The sequence below is a fragment of the Myxocyprinus asiaticus genome, chromosome 21 (assembly GCF_019703515.2).
Source record: "Myxocyprinus asiaticus isolate MX2 ecotype Aquarium Trade chromosome 21, UBuf_Myxa_2, whole genome shotgun sequence".
Classification (NCBI taxonomy): domain Eukaryota; kingdom Metazoa; phylum Chordata; class Actinopteri; order Cypriniformes; family Catostomidae; genus Myxocyprinus; species Myxocyprinus asiaticus.
The window spans coordinates 43,276-62,595 of record NC_059364.1 but is presented as its reverse complement, the minus strand read 5'-3'; the positions used below and the strand labels follow the sequence as shown (position 1 = coordinate 62,595).

Genomic DNA, 19,320 nt, shown 5'->3' with positions numbered 1-19,320 from the left:
TTGACAGAGTTCTTCATATTTCTTTATACAGTATAACAGCGAGACAAAACAACTGCAGTTCCTGTTCATACAGCGCACATCAATTTTACTCACTGCCAAACTTCAGTTGTGTCTCGTGTGTGTATGTGTGTGTATGTGTGTGTATGTGTCTCACCGGTGAGGTCAGTGCCCTCAGGGAACAGCAGCAGCTGCAGTGGTTCTCTTATGTGGCAGAAATATTCCAGCATGTTGGTCATGTGACTGCGGTCTTCATCCCAACGACGGTGGATAAAGATGAAGGAGGCGACCTGCATCGCCCAACCTGCATACACACACACACACACACACACTATACAACAGTGCGTAACATGCTGAAACACTGAATTCACTGTTTATGAAGTCGTGGACACACCGAATCCAGGAATGACTTTCAGCGCTGCTTTGAGGCAGATCTTCTCCAGACGCAGGTAACTGAACCTCAGCAGACAGCACCACAGGAACATCCAGTCCAGTCTAGTGCGGTGGTTCATTATTATCACGCTCCGTTCACCAGGAACAAAACCATCACCTGTAATCACCACCTTCACACCAAACACCAGCTCCAACAGAGCCTGACAGAGAGAGAGAGAGAGAGAGAGAGACAGACATAAGTTCTGGATTGTTATGTGTTGTTTACTTGACTTTTAATTACCTGTTAATATGTTGTTCTTTTATAATAATAATAATAATAATAATAATAATAACTTTATTTGTATAGCACCTTTCATCCATAAAATGCAACTCAAAGTGCTTTACAATATATATTAAAAAAGATAGTTAATAATAACATATAAAAAAATTAAAAAGGTAGAAAAAGTAGAAAAAGATAAAGTCCTCTAGATATATCTAAAAGCCTGCCTAAATAAGTAGGTCTTCAGTAGATTTTTAAAAAGGTCAACTGAGCTTGCATGTCCAATGTAACTGGGCAGGGTGTTCCACAGCTTTGGAGCGTAGAAGCTAGAAACAGTTTCCCCACTCATTGTGTGGGCCACTTTAGGAACCATTAAAATACCCGTAACAGAGGACCTAAGGACTCTCATTTGTTGATAATGTAAGAGGGTGCTATATCATTAAGAGCTTTGTATGTGAGTAAAATATCTTAAAATCAATTCTAGAAGAAATGGGGAGCCATTGCAAGGTAGCTAAAACAGGCGTAATGTGCTCTCTATTACTAGTCTTAGTTAAAAGCGTGGCAGCAGAGTTCTGAACTAGCTGAAGTTATTACCATACATCCTCAGCTCTGGCAATATTGCATTGTTTACAGTCATGCCAATAAAGCCATTCTGAATTGAATTGAGACAGAACAGATGGATAAACAGTTCAGTAAGGAATGTCAATTGATCAAGATGGCACCCCGGATGGCCGCCTCGGTGTGGAGCGCTCCAATTCTTTTGTAGTTTTTGTTTGTTTGTCCTGTGTTAAGTATTTTTTTCCAATCAGTTTTATCAGGGATGAACTGCTGAACATTTGGCAGCACATACCAGACAATCTTTTCCCGGTTTTGGACTACTCAAACGTTTTTCTGGACATTTTAGTCAGAGGCGCAGCGAGAGAAGCGAGCCAGAGAATCTCCGCTCTCTCCCTAACAAAACAGACGAACTACATCACCTCACCCGCACAAACAAGGACTTTTCAAACTCTGCTGCCTTGTGCTTCACAGAAACCTGGCTGAGTGAAGCCATTCCGAACAGCGCGTTACATCTGCCGGAATTTCAGCTGTTCAGAGCGGAACGCATTGCGGAGTTAACAGGGAAAACGAGAGCCGGTGGAACATGCTTTTACATCAATGAAAGTTAGTGTACAGATGTAACTTTAAAGAATATGTGCTGTCCTAATTTAGAAGCACTCTTTATCAACTGTAAGCCTTTCTACTCACTGCAGGAGTTTTCCTCGTTTATTCTGGTGAGTGTGTACATCCCACCACAAGCATGCATGAATGCAGCACTGCAACACCTGGCTGATCAGATCACAGACACGGACTCACTTATTATTATTCTCTGTGATTTTAACAAAGCCAACCTCACCCGTGAACTGCCAAAATACAGACAGCACATTACATGCCCCACCAGAGACAGGAACATACTGGATCATTGCTACACAGCAATAAAGGATGCATATCGCTCTGTCCCTAAAGCAGCTTTGGGTCTCTCTGATCACTGTCTGGTTCATCTTCTTCCAACCTACAGGCAGAAACTTAAATCAGCTAAACCTGTAGTAAGGACTGTAAAGTGATGGACCAGTGAAGCCTGCTTTGACTGCACTGATTGGAGTGTTTCTGAAGCTGTAGCCACAGACCTGGACAAGCTCACAGATACTGTGACATCATATATCAGATTCTGTGAGGATATGTGCATCCCTACTAGGACATTTTTATCATTCAATAATGATAAACCATGGTTTATAGCAAAACTCAGACAGATTCATCATGCCAAAGAGATGCTTACAGTAGCGGGGATAAAATATTGTATAATCAGTCCAAAAACACACTAAGGAAATTAAAATGGCTAAAAGAAGCTACTGTGAGAACCTGAAAAACACGTTTTTAGCTAATGACCCTGCATCAGTGTGGAGAGACCTAAAATACATTCCTAACTTCAAGACACCATCCCCCAACACTGTAGAGAATCAACAACTGGCTGACGACCTGAATGTGTTCTACTGTAGATTTGAAAAGCACAGTCTTACACCCCACCCCACACCTGCTCTGACCTTCACTTCACAAAAACACCAACACCTCCTGCAACTCAACCTGCACTGAAGATCTGTGAAGAGGATGTGTGCCGGGTCTCCCGGAAACAAAAGACAAGGAAAGCACAGGGCCCAGATGGTATTTCACCCACCGTCCTATGCTGACGAGTTGGCCCCCATCTTTACACAGATCTTCAACAGATCACTGGAGCAGTGTGAAGTTCCCTGCTGATTCAAACACTTCACTATCATCCCTGTCCCAAAGAAACCAAAAATCACAGGACTTAATGACTACAGACCCGACGCTCTGACGTCTGTGGTAATAAAGTTATTTGAGAGACTGGTGTTGGCCCACCTGAAGGACATCACTGGACCCTTTCTAGATCCCCTTCAATTTGCTTATTGAGCAAACAAAGGTCTGTGGATGATGCAGTCAATATGGGATTGCATCATATCCTGCAACATCTGGACAGACCAGGGACATATGCAAGGATCCTTTTTGTGGACTTCAGTTCGGCTTTCAACACCATCATCCCAGCTCTCCTATGGAATAAGTTAACCCAGCACTCTGTTCCCACGTCTATCTGTCAGTGGATCACCAGCTTCCTGACAGATATATACCTATATTGCGATATATATATATATATATATATATATATATATATATATATATATATATATATATATATATATATCGCAATATCCAAGTACATCAGAAACCCCTGGGCTGAGGGATCGGTGAATATTCTTGCTTTAGTGATTTTGCATTGAAAATTAAATTCATTTATTTAAAAAACTAAAAACTTAAATCAAATACATTTCTAAATTCAAACTGCACTCCAAACTAAACGAAAAACAAAGTGATAAAAAAAAAAAAAATTATATATAAGTAACCACCTTTCCATTTACCATCAGGCAAGTATCGTCTAAACATGCAGGCGGAAAATTACTTACACAAATGAAGACATAAAAACAATTATAAATATAAAAATAATAATTATGATGATAATAATCACTGAAATATAAACCATGGTTCGAGGTGAACATGTTTTTGTATTATTTTATATATTTTGTATTATTTTACAGGCTGCAGAGTTGTGGTCACAATGAACTGCTCTGTGGAAATGAAGTGAACTGAACTCAAAGCACCTCCTGAGCTGAGATGTCGGAGGTCATTTGCAGCATTCTCATATACGATACTGTTCTTGCAAAAAAAAAAAAAAAAAAAAATTCAGAAGACAGAAACAAAGAAAGAGTGAGAAACTTTTACATGCGCGTGTTCCATGAGACTGCACGCCTCCGTACAAACAGCGCTCCAGACATGCGCATAGACGGCTTTTCTGTCATCTGTTCTTAATAATATAATAAAGTGTGTTTCTTCAAGCGTGTGTCTATGTGTCTACGGGCAAATTATTTGTAATATTAATTTGATAATAATAATAGCCTAATAATAATAATGTTACACATTAATGGGAAAACGAGCCAAACAAGCACTGACATCGTCAAAGGCAACAGCTATTGGTGATCACTCTGACCACTGTCGATCCCCGAGTCGGCACAACCCTAATGTGCATTTCTCTCAATAAATTAACAAAATGTTCAGACAGTCTCCTTGCTGGTTTTTCCGACACATTCAGAATCATTACCGCTTTTGCCGGTGTCGCTGCGGCTCGCTTCATGCGTGCGCTTGTAAAATTTATATTTTAAAGGCTCATTATTACGGTTTAGTATTTCTCTGTAATGTAGAACAGTGTTAGCAATGTTACTTATAACATTCTTTCTCAGCCCTGGAACTCAAACCATTTTCTGATGCCAACCAAAATATATATATATATTTAATTAATATCATAAACGTGCGACTAGTCGACTAATGGCTTAAATTAACACCTACTAGTCGACTTGGAAAATCTTTGGTAGGGGGCAGCCCTACCCCCCAGGGATGTGTGCTCTCCCCACTACTCTTCTACCAGTACACAAATGACTGCACTGCCAATGACCACTCTGTCAAGCTCTTGAAGTTTGCAGATGACACTACTGTCATCGGCCTCATCCAAGTTGACGATGAGTCTGCATACAGAAGGGAGGTTGAACAGCTGACTCACTGGTGCAGTCATAACAATCTGGAGCTCAACATGCTCAAAACAGTGGAGATGATAGTGGACTTTAGGAGGAACACCCCAACATTGACAAAACAGTACTGTGGCAGCAGTGGAGTCATTCAGGTTCCTGGGCACTACCATCTCACAGCACCTGAAGTGGGAGTCCCACGTTGACGCCTGTGGAGGTGAAGGTGTGGTTGAGCGCCCGGCTGGGGAGAGAGAAAGCGGTAAGGACATCCACCGGAGATGAACTGTTACTAATTACTGTTTCTATGTGCACAGTGAGATTCGGGGGAGATAAAAGATGGCCCAGACCGCAGAGAGAGAGACAGGCCAGAGACTGCGTGTCTGCTACCAGTGTTTCATATAGAGTGTTGTGGCCTTTCTGGAGCTCTTCGAGCACATTGCACAAGCCCTGTAATGGCTGCGGGCGCAATGGGCAGTCCACCTTTTACTGCTGCTGACCAGGGAGACCCAACTCATGGCCCAACAGCTCCTGGTTGACAATCTCCTGAGGTACCCCGAACTGAAGAAAGCCATCCTGCAGTGGGTCGGCCGCAGACCAGAGGAGCACCACCAGCGGTTCCGATCCCTGATGCTGAGTGAAGTTGGCTGCCCGTTTGCCTTCATTCAACAGCTCCGTGATGCCTGCCGGCAGTGGGTGCTGGCTGAGGAGTCCAGCGACATCGGACATGTCATCGATCTCGTGGTGCTGGAGCAATTCATCTCCCGACTACCGAAAAGACCGGCAAAGTGGGTCCAGTGCCACCGTCCGGCATCGCTGGTTGAAGCAGTACAGTTGGCGGAGGACCATTTAGCGGTGTACCTGGATGTCGGCGCGCCCCGCTCTCTCTCTCTCTCTGTGATTCCTCCCCCTCCCTTACCCCTTCCCCTGGAAATGGTGGAACAATCCCCCGAGACCGGTGCCCCGGCCTTGGGAGTGTATTAACTCCTGTTTCTTGCTCCCCCGGCTCTACACATTCTTCCTCTCAGGTGGGGGAAGCTGCCGCCACTAGTGTGGATGTGAGGTTCAGGCCAGTCTGTTGAGTTGCGGGGAGCCGGGTCACATCCGCAAACACTGCCCGGTGATGGAGGTGGGGATATTGATCCGGGTCCCCGACACTCCACAGGCCACCCCCGATCGAGCTGGAATGTACCAAATACCCATAAGTATTAGGCGGGGTACATACCAAGCTTTGGTGGATTCAGGTTGTAACCAAACCTCTACTCATCAATGCCTGGTTCAAAATGGGGCATTGAATACAAATAATCAGATGAAGGTGAGGTGTGTGCACGGAGATATTTACGATTATCCTGCAGTCACCGTCACTATTCTATTTCGGGATCAAAAGCATAACATTGAGGCTGTGGTTAGTTCCCGCCTCACCCACCTACTAATTTTGGGCACTAATTGGCCGGCTTTTCCCGAACTGTTAGCCTCGGCTTCCCCAGCCCTTAGGAAAATTCCCACTGGTGATATTCCTCAGGAGCAGATGCGAGACGAGATCTTAAGCACGTGTTTGACCAAATGAAAGTAATTGATGGTCAGTGTCTTCAGCCGTGCATTGCACTCACATATCCGTATTTCTCAATTATAAATGATTGGTTGTATCGAGTGACGCAGGACTCACAGACAAAACAAGATACAAAGATGGGTTACTGACTAGATGGTCAGGGGTTCAAGCCCCAACACTGCCATGATGCCACCGTTGGGCCCTTGAGCAAGGCCCTTGACCCCATCTGCTCCAGGGGTGCCGTATCATGGCTGACCCTGCGCTCTGACCCCAGCTTGGCTGGGATATGCGAAAACTAGGGGCAGTGGTGGCTTAGCGGTTAAGGCTCCGGGTTACTGATCAGAAGGTTGGGGGTTCAAGCCCCAGCACTGCCAAGATGCCACTGTTGGGCCCTTGAGCAAGGCCCTTGACCCTATCTGTTCCAGGGGCACCGTATCATGGCTGACCCTGCACTCTGACCCCAGCTTAGCTGGGATATGTGAGAAAAAAGGATTTCACTGTATATACAAATGTATAATGTGTGATAAATAAAAAATATATAATTAATTATAAATTATAATTATAATAATTATATCTGGGGTTCCACTTGGGTTATGGACAGGTGGGACCCCAAATTGATAAAACCGCAGCGATTGCAACCTGCCTGAGTCCTAAGACCAAAAAGGAGGTGAGACAGTTCTTGGGGCTGGCTGGTTATTATCGAAGGTTTGTGCCTAATTATTCGGACGTCACCAGCCCACTGACCGATCTCACTAAAAAGGGAGCTCCAGACCCGGTTCTGTGGATGGAGTCGTGCCAACGGGCTTTCACACAGGTAAAAGCTGCACTTTGTGGTGGGCCGCTTCTGCATTCCCCTGATTTCTCTCTCCCTTTTGTTTTACAGACGGACGCATCGAACAGGGGGCTGGGTGCTGCTCTGTCCCAGGTGGTGGAAGGGGAGGAGCGCCCAGTGCTGTACATTAGACGAAAGCTCTCTATGAGAGAGACGAAGTACAGCACCATAGAGAAGGAGTGTTTGGCCATCAAGTGGGCGGTCCTCACTCTCTGCTACTATTTGTTGGGATGAACATTCATCCTGTTCGGACCATGCCCCACTCCAAAGGCTCCACTGCATGAAGGATGCCAACGCCTGGATCACCCGTTGGTATCTGGCACTCCAGCCATTTAAGTTGGAGGTGGTCCACAGACCGGGGACACAGATAGCTGTTGCGGACATCCTCTCCAGAAAAGGGGAGGGGGGGGGGGGGAGTAGGCAGTTCGGACGGTTTCCCCGGCCTGAGTGGGGCGATGGGGGTATGTGGATGTGAGGGCGTGGTTGAGCGCCCGTCTGGGGAGAGAGAAAGCGGTAAGGACATCCACCTGAGATTAACTGTTACTAATTACTGTTTCTACGAGCACAGTGAGATTCGGGGGAGATAAAAGACGGCCCAGACCGCAGAGAGAGAGACAGGCCAAGACTACGTGTCTGCTACCAGAGAGTTTCATATAGAGTGTTGTGCTGAAAAGCAGACCTGTCTTATCCTTTATGCTGCAAAGCAGACTTTTGGTTTTGAGTGTGAAGCTGCAAAGAATTTTTCTAATATTTTGTTAATAAAACTCTGACTCATGTGGACTGTGAAAACCGGCTCCCGCTTCCTCCTTTGATCCAAATATGAACCTTTGTTACAACTCCATTGTGAAAAAGGCCCAGCAGAGGTTGTACTTCCTTCACCAGTTGAGGAAGTTCAATCTGCCACAGGCGCTGCTGCTACAGTTCTACTCAGCAGTCATTGAGTCTGTCCTCTGCACTTCAGTAACTGTCTTGTTTGGTGCAGCTACAAAATCAGACATCAGAAGACTACAAAGGACAGTTCGGACTGCTGAGTGGATTATTGGTTGCCCCCTGCCCTCCCTTCAAGAACTGTACACTTCCAGATTGAGGAAAAGGGCTGGAAAAATCACTCTGGACCCCACTCACCCAACATACTACCTTTTTGAACTGTTGCCTTCTGGCCGACACAACAGAGCACTGAGCACCAGAACTGTCAGGCACAGGAACAGTTTTTACTCTCAGGATATCCATCTCATAAACAGTTAAAACTGCCCCATTGTGCAATAATTAACATATCCTACCTTTTCTGCATTACATTCCCTTGTACTGTATATAATAGATTTGTATTTGTACATAAGTGTGTATATATATATATATATATATATATATATATATATATATATATATATATATATATATATATATTTTTTTTTATTTTTTTTTATTTTTTTATTATTGTTTATTTCTATATATACTTATATTTTCTATTGGCTTTTTTAATTATTATTATTATCTCTGTCTGTTTGCTGTATTGTTTGTGCACTAGAAGCTTCTGTCACCAAGAAAAAATCCTTGTATGTGTAAGCATACTTGGCATTAAAGGTCATTCTGATTCTGGTTAATAAAATAAACATTTAATAAGCAAGCAGCTGAGCAGACAATTTCCCAGCATGCCTGCATCAGTAAAGAAGATGATGATGACAGATGTACCACAGGAAGAGTGAGCCAGGTGGCTACAATCCGGTCTGTCATCCAGCGATACCAGGCAGGTGACATCAGCATCACTGGCAGCACTGGACCCAACATGAAGATACTGCCGAAGAAACTGGCCAGAAAAAGAGTTACGATGAAGTACAAACCCCTCACAGACACCTGCGCCATCACCTGACAGAGAGAGTATATATGCAGTATGAGAGGATATACACATAGGAACTATATGTTATATATTCATTCTTTTCTGTTTGCAAACCAAAAGCAACAATTAAAAAAAATCTCATTAAAGCAAATCAACAAACTTTTTTTAAATGATTCTTCAGCAGTTTAAACGTTGTGTTGAATTATTCAGTTGAGCTCCTCAGTTTAGACATTTGGACACAAACCTTGTGCCCAAAGTTTACAGAAACACAAAATACATAGTGCATTATAGACAGATAAATATTTATTATCATTAGAGGAAAAAAAAACATTAAGATCCACCACAGCATGAACGACAAACTGATCTGTCTGACATAGATCAACAACTGAAAACCAAACTAAAGCGATCAAGCCCAAATTAATATATATGATATAAATCTGTAAAATTATGGAAATATTCAGAAGAGAAAATGTGTCTAATTGCATTAGTTTACATTCTTTAAAGGAAAGGTTTACCCACAAATTAAAATTCTCTCATCATTTCCTCACCCTTAAGCTGTCTCAAACTCGTATGAATTTCTTTCTTCTGCTGAACACAAACAAAGATATTTTGATATATTCACATACAAGTCAATGGGGTCCAACACTTTCAAGCTCCAAAAATGACATGAAGGCATCATAAAGGTAATCCATACCGTGGTTTATATAGGGCCCCCTATGAAATCACTTTTATTTTATTCCCAAATTCAGTGTTTTTAAGTTCAGAAATGTTTTATAATTAATTAAAATTAATTCATAGCATTTTTTATCAAATGAAAAACAAAACAATTATTTTTCAGCATACATTACATATTTATTTTATTTTTTTCAAATGTAGTGCATTTATCTACCTTTTTTCTGGGGGTCTTACTGGGACAACGAATGTGGGTGAGACTACTGCTGGAAGTTGTTCTACAGCATTCCCTAGCTTTTAAGACATTTTACAGCTGGTAATAAGACGCGTTTTGGATGATCCGATCGCATATGATCAGCACTAAATATAACTGTAAACAGGAGCCAAATGTTTTGTGATTTGACCACCAAAAACACATACTGAGGAAGTCAAAAACCTCATCGTATGGGGTTTAAAACGCCATCCTGATGAGTCCCAGACAGCAGCAAAAAACCACCTCTCACCTGTCAATCACCTGCCGAACAAAAGTTTAAACTAACATGTGGATTTAAAAGGAAATAACCATCTGATTGGACAACTCGAAAAAGTGATTACATACCCAAGGATGAGAACTTCACAGCTCTTCCTCAGTGTGTTTGTTGAACATGCAGGGTGACAAGATGACAAGCACACACATCTGAAGCAGAACTAACACAGGTACTCCACTAAAACAACGTATTATTTTGCTCGAAATGTTCCGTTTGTGCTTAGATTAAATCTCAACTGCATCTGGGAGAAGCAGCGTGCCGGTTTTGTTCATGCTTTCTTTGTCTTTATGACTTTTTTGCAGTTTATTATCATTCAGTAACACACTGATATAGTGACTGATGTATGTCCATACGAAATCATACATGCTCTCCTCAAAATCACGCATCTAGTTAAATAGAGCTTTTAATTTGCCAGAAAGCTGAATGAAGCAATTTCACTTTGTATGTTTTTTGACATGAGCTTTACACCTCCGAGCAGCGCACAATATGGCATGAAAGTGCTTATTAAACCACAAAAGGCTGTGATTTTATTATATAAATATATAGTCTGCATGTGCTGCACACTTCAAACTTAATGCTCGATCAGCTGTCTAATCTATTATAAAACACAGAGTGCACGTGATGCTTATGATCATGATTATGTATTTTCAGTGTATAAGCGCTCGGCGTCACACATTCACTTTGAAGCACACAGCACATTCAGACTGTTTATTTATTTAATAAAATCAAAGCCTTTTGAGGTTTAATCATCATACTAGAACATATCATGATTTTATTTTAATTGATTGAGCATTAATACATTAATTTGATCCCAAATATGTCAAATTCCGTGACATTCTGCATTTAAAAGTTTATTAAAAAACGGTGCGCTGTTTCTCCCAGATGCGGTTGAAATTTAATTCAAGCACAAATGCAACATGTCAAGCAGAATTATCCATTATTTTAGTGGATTACCTGTATTAAAGGAGCTTCAGGTGTTCATGCTTGTCATCTGTGTTGATATCAAACACACTGAAGAAGATCCGTGAAGCTCTTGTGATTGTGTACTGTATGTATCTGCTTTTTACATTTTCCATTGGACAGTTATTTCCTTTTAAAGTCGCTCGTAATCTTAAAAAAGTTTAAACTCCTGTTTTAGTGCACTTTTTCCACTATAAATATTGACATCTGCAGTCTCCTTGGAGCGACCATGATTTGAAGCTCAGTTACACTTCCTTGTGATTGACGCATACGAAGACCACTGCACTTGCTTCAGAAGACATGGACTTACTGGGGTACCTCAGGGCTCAGTGCTTGGCCCACTTCTCTTCTCTATATACACAACATCACTGAGACCCATCATTCAAGCACATGGGTTCTCTTACCACTGCTATGCAGATGGCACGCAGCTCTAAGCCCCTCGTCTTTCCAGTCAACCCTGCTGTTGAGCACAACATCACTGGGTTCATCTACAATAACACCTTCCAAAGCAGTCAGAAACCTAGGGGTAACCATCAACAACCAACTCAGTTTCACAGACCACATCTCAAAAACAGCACTATCATGTAGATTTACACTCTACAACATCAGGAAGATAAGACCCTTCCTCTCTGATCATGCCACACATCTTCTTGTTCAGTCACTTGTCATATCTAGACTGGACTATTGTAATGCTCTTTTAGCCGGCCTTCCTGCATGTGCAATTAGATCCCTGCAAATGATCCAGAATGCAGCAGCACGTCTGGTATTTAATGACCCAAGGGAGAGCATGTTACACCACTCCTTGTCTCTCTTCACTGGCTGTTGATGCACATATCGAATTCAAGGCTCTGATGCTGGCATACAGAACAGTCACTGGGTCTGCTCCAGCATACCTAAAATCATTCCTGCCGAACTACGTTCCCACCAGGAGCCTGCGGTCGGCTAATGAGCGGCACCTTGTTGTACCAACACAAAATGGCACCAAATCACTTTCCCGGACTTTCGGCTTCACTGTACCTCGATGGTGGAACAACCTTCCCAACTCCATCCATAAAGCAGACTCACTCTCTGTCTTCAAAAATCAGCTAAAGACAACTTTTTCGTGAGCACTTAACCATACACTAATTAAAACAATTAAGCTTGTTGCACTCTAATCTCTGTCTATGCTAATACTTTTCTGATGCAGTTGAAATTTTGCAATGCCTAACTTTTCGTGTTACTGTCTCCTTTAGATGAATCGCTTATGTTGCATTATTCCTCATTTTGCAAGTTGCTTTGGATTAAAGTGTCTGTTAACTGAATAAATGAAAATGGATTAAACCACTGAAGTCAACCCCATTGACTTGCATTGTATGGATATAAACACACCATATCTCCATCAAAATATCTTCGTTTGAGTTCCACAGAAGAAAGTCATATGAGTTTGAGTCAGCATAAGGGTGAATAAATGATTAGAGAATTATCATTTTTGTGTGAACTATTCCATTAAATACACTATAAGATTTTAAGAGTTTTTCAATTGAGTCCTTCATTAAGGATGAAGCCACTTATGGCTCTGCATTAATCATACTCATGAGATGATTTGGGTGTTAATGAATCTATTCCTACAGATCTTCTTTCACAGACACCATCATCATCATCATCATCTGCTGTGTGGTCAGAGTGAATAGAGCTGTTGATTCTGATCAAACTCAATGACAGACAGTGGAGCTAAAACATACAAATGCCACATTGAGACGCCTACAGAACGATTTCAGCCTAAATACTTTCCATGCCATTTAATTTCAGAACTGTTTGAGGAGTAACAACAGGCTTTGACTTATGTTCAATGTAATAAGATCAGAACGCTTGTCAGGATTCAGTGCAGCAGTATTACTCTATTCCTGCCCATTGCAGAAGTGAAGTCAGACTGACGGTTTCACTCACAGTTGAGCTAGTCACATTACTCAGAGTGCACTGATGTGCTGGAGGACAACAGAAAAACGAGGAGACTTCGACCCGTTAGCATCTGTCCATTAATGCGTTCACTCTCAGATAATGACTGTCTGTGTTCACGAATGTGTGGAAACTCACGTTTGATTTGTTTCCACAGTGCTGCAAGACAACAGTTTACAGAGTTAAAACACAATTGAGCATGTGAAGAGAACTTTACACAAAGCTCACATACTGTCACATGAATTAATGATTAAACAAAGTATAATCATCTCATCGCTGTACAGTAATCTGTGTGAACTTTACAATCCGCTGACTGATTATGATTGCAATGTTAGTATCTGCTGGTTAAATCATCATCAGTCTTGAGCAACAGCAGCATGTTACTGACTAACTAGAAGTACGTGATGAAAAAAACGTTTTCCACCGCAGCTGTGATATGATGGCGGGCTGTTTGTCAGGACAGGTGAAACGATCATGAGCTGTTAATTCACACAAGTGATGCGCTCCATCAAAATGAGTTGTTGGGCCGTTATTGAAAAAACTTGTATTTTAGTCTAAAACTTGACTTTTGACTGATTTGAGTCATCAAAAACACTTTTTTTTTATCAAACAAAGTCTCAGCTTTCAAATGATGTCAATGTTATCATGAAATTCAAACTATAAATGTTGTTTTTATGCTCTTAAATGCGGTCAAATTGCGCTGGTGTCATTTCAGATTGGAGAGCTGCATATACCGACTCTCCTCCGATTAGCGTTCCTCTTTACAGCACAAAAAAACACTTGAAATAACATCAGATGGGATCATTAAAGACACAATGGCATTGGCTGAAATAATCATATCTCATGTAATCAGCAAAATCAGTGTTTCAATGTCAATGACATCAACAAACTTCACTTAACTGTATACATTTACCTCAGAAAAGTTATCCGATGTCCATACTTGATAAGATTAACTGTACAGAAGACAATTTGCTAAATTACTGAGTTGCATTTTAGACTTGTATAATAACTTAAAGTGGCTTCAAATGTTTGGAATTACACGAATGGGTGAACCTGCTGCACTTTCCCCAACACAGTGAATGAAACGCTCTGAGATGGCTGAAAACAGCATCACCATGCGTGAACACAAAACAACACGTCACCCGTATACGCTTTCTGACCGGGGCCCACCAAATGTCCGGGGCCCCAAGCAAGGTTAACAATGCTACTCCAGTTGTGTTTGACAAACATGAGAACATGCACTAATGCTGATGTTCAGGGTCGTTCTCAACAGTATGTTTGATGTGTTGGGGTTCAGAGATGAGGAAAGAGGAGATGTAGCTAATTCAACAGCTAAAATCGCTAACAGCAACATTAATATTTACAAAATTATTATAAGGATCCAGATGTCCACAATTGCTGTAATTTGAAAAATAACACATTGTTTGTTTGGTTGCCATGGATTCCGTCAGCATGGGGACCATTTTTTAATCTGGAGCAGCAGCTTTTCTCCAGACACCAGACACAAATCTACAACACGGATGCATGTGTCACTTATGAAAAGAGTGTTGGTAGGGTTAGCCCATCTACATCTTCATATAAAAAAACAAAAACTACAAAAATATTATCTTTCATATAATGAGTTACCTGGCAAATCTACTGAAGTTTGTGTATATGTAAACACAGCTATAAATTGCTTCTGCCTTTCGCCTCCAGCCCTCCACATATCTGCAAAGCAGGGTTTTCAAAGTCCACGGCGCTGAAGAATAAATACAGTAATCGAGCACAAGTCGAAGATGGTCTCATACTCTCCCCAACCAATACTGAACCACGGATTTAGATTATCCTCATCCTTCACACTGACAGGCCACATTCGACTGCATTTGTTCCTAGAGGCATATAATTCAGCATACCAGTATACAAAAACAATAATAAACAATTATTTGATTTAATTGATTAATTGTTCTTTATTCAAGTTCAAATTATTCTTCAACTTCTTAATGCCTCATCAAAAAGGAAATATCACAAATACACGTCATTCTGATTGTATTCAATGTATCTGGTCGGTGATCTTCTGAAGTTATCAGATTATACTGTGTGTGCTGATCTTCCATGGTGTTTTGACTGTTGTTACAGTAACACATGACATATTATGGAGAATATTATTGATACTGATCACAGACTCAAACTTCACAGTCTACACTGCTACTGATCACCTGTGGAAAACTCCCATACAACACAGCACAATTATAACATTGATGCTAAAACTAAAGTCTGCATCATTACATTAACTGAGATATAGAATATGAAAAAACGGATCATGTCCATTAAAACTTTAAAGCAATTAGATCATAAAAACAACTTCAAACTTGTTCGTCATTGACTCAATATATAAACTTTCAATTACATCTATACAGGGATCGAATTAAAAAACTAAGCAAAACATCTTTACTCAGTGACACTGAGTACACTTGCTAATTAATTTACTTATGACAAACACTAAATATAAACCAGCTCAAACATTCAGTCACTGACAACAGATCTTTATCTGAATGATCAGATCAACACAACCATCAACAAATCAAACCGTCAAACCATTGTTTATTCACTCGCTTTAGATCACTGTTGTTTATTCACTCACTTTAGATCGCTGTTGTTTATTCACTCGCTTTAGATCACTGTTGTTTATTCACTCACTTTAGATTGCTGTTGTTTATTCACTCGCTTTAGGTCGCTGTTGTTTATTCACTCACTTTAGATCGCTGTTGTTTATTCACTCACTTTAGATCGCTGTTGTTTATTCACTCACTTTAGATCGCTGTTGTTTATTCACTCACTTTAGGTCGCTGTAGTTTATTCACTCGCTTTAGATCGCTGTAGTTTATTCACTCGCTTTAGGTCGCTGTAGTTTATTCACTCGCTTTAGGTCGCTGTAGTTTATTCACTCGCTTTAGATCGCTGTTGTTTATTCGCTCGCTTTAGGTCGCTGTAGTTTATTCACTCGCTTTAGATCGCTGTAGTTTATTCACTCGCTGTAGTTTATTCACTCACTTTAGATCACTGTTGTTTATTTACTCACTTTAGATCGCTGTTGTTTATTTACTCACTTTAGATCGCTGTTGTTTATTTACTCACTTTAGATCGCTGTTTTTTAGTTACTCACTTTAGATCGCTGTAGTTTATTCACTCATTTTAGGTCGCTGCAGTTTATTCACTCACTTTAGATCGCTGTAGTTTATTCACTCATTTTAGGTCGCTGCAGTTTATTCACTCGCTTTAGATCGCTGTTGTTTATTCACTCACTTTAGGTCGCTGTAGTTTATTCACTCACTTTAGATCGCTGTAGTTTATTCACTCACTTTAGGTCGCTGTAGTTTATTCACTCACTTTAGATCGCTGTAGTTTATTCACTCACTTTAGATCGCTGCAGTTTATTCACTCACTTTAGTTCGCTGTTGTTTATTCACTCACTTTAGGTCGCTGCAGTTTATTCACTCTCTTTAAATCGCTGTTGTTTATTCACTCTCTTTAAATCGCTGTTGTTTATTCACTCTCTTTAGATCGCTGTTGTTTATTCACTCACTTTAGGTCGCTGCAGTTTATTCACTCTCTTTAAATCGCTGCAGTTTATTCACTCTCTTTAAATCGCTGTTGTTTATTCACTCTCTTTAGTTCGCTGTTGTTTATTCACTCACTTTAGATCGCTGTTGTTTATTCACTCACTTTAGATCGCTGTAGTTTATTTACTCACTTTAGATCGCTGTTTTTTAGTTACTTTAGATCGCTGTTGTTTATTTACTCACTTTAGATCGCTGTTTTTTAGTTACTCACTTTAGATCGCTGTTTTTTAGTTACTCACTTTAGATCGCTGTTGTTTATTCACTCACTTTAGATCGCTGTAGTTTATTTACTCACTTTAGATCGCTGTTTTTTAGTTACTTTAGATCGCTGTTGTTTATTTACTCACTTTAGATCGCTGTTTTTTAGTTACTCACTTTAGATCGCTGTAGTTTATTCACTCATTTTAGGTCGCTGCAGTTTATTCACTCACTTTAGATCGCTGTAGTTTATTCACTCATTTTAGGTCGCTGCAGTTTATTCACTCGCTTTAGATCGCTGTTGTTTATTCACTCACTTTAGGTCGCTGTAGTTTATTCACTCACTTTAGATCGCTGTAGTTTATTCACTCACTTTAGATCGCTGTAGTTTATTCACTCACTTTAGATCGCTGTAGTTTATTCACTCGCTTTAGATCGCTGTTGTTTATTCACTCACTTTAGGTCACTGTAGTTTATTCACTCACTTTAGATCGCTGTAGTTTATTCACTCACTTTAGGTCGCTGCAGTTTATTCACTCTCTTTAAATCGCTGTTGTTTATTCACTCTCTTTAAATCGCTGTTGTTTATTCACTCTCTTTAGATCGCTGTTGTTTATTCACTCACTTTAGGTCGCTGCAGTTTATTCACTCTCTTTAAATCGCTGCAGTTTATTCACTCTCTTTAAATCGCTGTTGTTTATTCACTCTCTTTAGTTCGCTGTTGTTTATTCACTCACTTTAGATCGCTGTTGTTTATTCACTCACTTTAGATCGCTGTAGTTTATTTACTCACTTTAGATCGCTGTTTTTTAGTTACTTTAGATCGCTGTTGTTTATTTACTCACTTTAGATCGCTGTTTTTTAGTTACTCACTTTAGATCGCTGTTTTTTAGTTACTCACTTTAGATCGCTGTAGTTTGTCAATATCAGCCAGATGAGCGACATCCAAACATCTTCTGCGAACACGCGCTGTTTACCGGAGTCAGATTTAATCTTATTACTCACAGTAAGTTAGTTAAACTGAACGTGTTAAGACAGAAATAGAGAAATATAAACAAATAAACACAGATGTAAACTCATTAGCAGCAGTTGCGGCGTCCATGATTTCCTCTCAACTGCCTCCTCTGATGACGCGACGCTTCACTCACCAATTACAGACAACTTCCGACCTGCTAAGCCCCGCCCATTGAGACTCTGGCTGTGACTCGTTTCGAAGGCAGCGCACTAGCTAGGACGCGTTCTTTGAAGGCTGCAGTATACCGAGTGTCCTCCTTTAAACGAGACGGCATTCGGAGGACAAACGGAAACAGAACTTATCATGGTTGCTATGACAGCACGCTGTGAGAAGGGAACAAAGATCCTTTGGAAGGGAATGTGTGAGGTCGCTGTTGCATTTTAGGAGAGTTATAATGATGTTGAGAGAAAAGAAAATACATTTTACAGGTGTACTTTTAGTCTAATACTTTATTTTAATCATATATTACTATAATTATACATATTATATATTCTGCACCAGTCTACTGAGGTACTTCTACTTGGGAATTAACATTACTTCTGTTTGAACATCATATTTTGAGCAAATTGGCGTCATTTATTTAGACAAATTTTGTTAATTTCCGTTGAAGCAAAGAATTGTGGGTTGTGAGTGCCCACGAAGGAAACACCTCACGTCATCTCACCTGTAATCCTCCGAATTACACATACAAGGAATTTGTCTTTGTGACAGAAGCTTGCAGTGCACAAACAATACAAGACAGAGATTATAAATAATTAAAAAAAATTAGAATACAAATAAAAAGTGAATAGAAATATAAGTATATATAGAAATACACAATAAGACTATATATATATATATATGTGTGTGTGTGTGTGTGTGTGTGTGTGTGTGTGTGTACAATATTCAAATACATATCTATTATATACAGTGCAAGGGAATATAATGCAGAAGAGGTAGGATATGTTAAATAATATAATTGACTAGGCTGTGTATTGCACATAATTATAGTATAGTTTTTAACTGTTAATGAGATGGATATTCTGAGAGTAAAAACTGTTCCTGTGCCTGACGGTTCTGGTGCTCAGAGCTCTGAAGCGTCGGCCAGAAGGCAACAGTTCAGAAAGGTAGTGGGCAGGGTGAGTGGGGTCCAGAGTGATTTTTCCAGCCTTTTTCCTCACTCTGGAAGTGTATAGTTCTTGAAGGGAGGGCAGGGGCAACCAATAATCCACTCAGCAGTCCGAACTGTCCTTTGTAGTCTTCTGATGTCTGATGACAGTTATTGAAGTGCAGAGGACAGACTCAATGACCGCTGAGTAGAACTGTATCAGCAGCGCCTGTGGCAGATTGAACTTCCTCAGCTGATGGTCATTTTCTTTAATGTTTAACTTGCATGTGAAATAATACGAGCTGTCACTGTTGGAAATTTAATATCAACTACTACACATTT

General features: G+C 40.5%; 1 long non-coding RNA gene across 4 annotated transcripts; it reads left to right on the top strand.

The window, feature by feature from the left end:
- The first annotated feature begins 15,767 nt into the window (after nt 1-15,767).
- Nucleotides 15,768-17,725, top strand: LOC127412008 (uncharacterized). Of its 4 annotated transcripts, none has more exons than XR_007892376.1 (7): nt 15,812-15,900; nt 16,041-16,254; nt 16,395-16,422; nt 16,535-16,646; nt 17,031-17,086; nt 17,367-17,506; nt 17,619-17,725. It is a non-coding gene; the product is annotated as an uncharacterized LOC127412008 (long non-coding RNA). The 4 variants fall into 4 exon arrangements; XR_007892375.1 differs by having other exon boundaries at nt 17,031-17,142; XR_007892377.1 differs by having other exon boundaries at nt 15,897-15,984; nt 17,031-17,142.
- The last annotated feature ends 1,595 nt before the right edge of the window (nt 17,726-19,320 follow it).